The sequence below is a fragment of the Dysidea avara genome, unplaced genomic scaffold (genome assembly GCF_963678975.1).
Source record: "Dysidea avara unplaced genomic scaffold, odDysAvar1.4 SCAFFOLD_507, whole genome shotgun sequence".
In the NCBI taxonomy this organism is placed as follows: domain Eukaryota; kingdom Metazoa; phylum Porifera; class Demospongiae; order Dictyoceratida; family Dysideidae; genus Dysidea; species Dysidea avara.
Genome location: NW_027078136.1, coordinates 2,701 through 4,596, shown reverse-complemented (window position 1 = coordinate 4,596; position 1,896 = coordinate 2,701). Strand labels below are relative to the sequence as shown.

General features: G+C 35.7%; 1 long non-coding RNA gene across 1 annotated transcript; it reads left to right on the top strand.

Annotated features, from left to right (window-relative positions):
* Positions 1 to 215: 215 nt before the first annotated feature.
* Positions 216 to 1,405, top strand: LOC136246228 (uncharacterized). Its single transcript, XR_010696319.1, has 3 exons — positions 216 to 293; positions 346 to 423; positions 1,373 to 1,405. It is a non-coding gene; the product is annotated as an uncharacterized lncRNA (long non-coding RNA).
* The last annotated feature ends 491 nt before the right edge of the window (positions 1,406 to 1,896 follow it).

The following is a 1,896-nucleotide window of genomic DNA, read 5'->3' as shown; positions in this document are numbered from 1 at the left end:
AATGCCGTGCATGTGCACACTTAGCCATGTAAGTAAGTGGAAATGATTCAAACTGACTCTGATTATGTTTTACATGTTTTTTCTTATTCAAGTGTATAACACTCACATAGCCAGCAAATTTATGCGGGTGACAGAAAACATAAAGTTAATAAAATGTTGACCTAACTACTGACTTGTGTAGCACAACATTAACTTGTAAATTCACATACTTGCAGCCAAGCTACTTGTTTCCCACTGACCACAACAGCAGCATGACGAGTTTTGGTTCAGAATGCTTTAGTGATAAAGTACACGTAAGTTATAAATATCTGCATGCATTGTGACCTATTATTCTTACATCTATAGAAAGAGTATTTGTGTTCAGACAATTGTGATTCGCTGCAATATAAGGACACAGATCGTGAAAAGTGCATACGAGAGTGTGTAAGTGATACTTTAGCTTTGCACTTACTGCAAATGAAGATTTCATTATTATAGTGCTACATATATGCAATTGTTCTTTTTTAACCAGCTAGCAAATTTCCCAGTAGAGTTATATCTGCTACACAGGCTTGTAGTGGCCTTCTTTGCAGGTCCCTAGTGCAGAGGCCTATGATAATGTCCAGACACCAGACAAAATATGGTCAAATAGCATAGATGTCTGACCATAATGCAATTTGTTTGGACACAGGGTCCCATCAAAGCACAAGGAGGGAGTCTAAAAGCCAAGATGGCATGCACTGTTGCACTGTCTATGTTGACAACGCAAGGGAGTGACCACTAATGTACCAATACCATTACACTGGTGTACTGTAGCCACATAACAGCTGCATCAAGACATGTGACATAATAAGATCCTTCTGCTATGTTGTGGATACAATAGGATAAATTTTCCATGTCCAGTCAATTTAGGAACCGTTGCATTATCAACCACTACTGAGATCATGTTGCAATAATATTATTCATGCATCCAGAGTCTCAAAATGTATCTGTATGTTTTTTGATATTACTCATAAATTATTATGGCTATTAACATGACAAAACAACATTCCATAAATATGCATGTTCACGGATTCTTCTGAATACCTCTATAGTTATGATGTCTGTAAATTTGTATTAATGACATGTATTTAGCTGAGCTGAATATGAACTTGACAGGACTTTGTTCCTAACCTTTGACCAGACTTCACTGTATATGATGGCTGCTTCTTAGGGTGGCAGTATAGAATGGTTTATTGATATTCTAACAGAGTAGTCAAATGCTCTAATGCAAGAGATACATGGAAAGTTCAGTTACACACCATACATTCATTACACCTTGTTTATACTTAATGTTGTTTTGTCCACTCACTTACCAGAATGCATATTTTATTCATTGCTTTCTTGAATTTAGGAAGATGCAAGTGAATACCGTATTAGTTTAAGGAAACTCTTTCCAAGTAGTGAAACCTTGACAATTTGGGTAAGTGACTACACATAAACAGTGTCAGTATGTAACATCACATGTCATAGCATTTTTGGCCTATCTTATAGGGACTGTAGAACTCTCTTTACTGTATTTATTTCTTTATGGAGGGCATTAGTAGTTGTGGATAGCAGTAATTGGTATATTTGAGATTATTAATGTAAAGGACCTGAGGGGTATATGGGTTAAAGAGGTTTAATGTATTTCATATCAAAGTAACAAAGTACTTTTAGATTGTTTGTTGTTAAGATTGACATATGTATAACATATAAGCAAGTATATTTTAGGAGAGACTGTTGTTTTTAAGTTATTGTATATAGTAACCACAAAATCGTTTTGTAGTGATACAGTTGTAGTGTGTGTACACTTCCACGATCCCAGCATACACATGTGGTGTGTCATACAGTATTAGAAGCTGTCATGACACACCATTGAAGTATGTGTGTGCATTA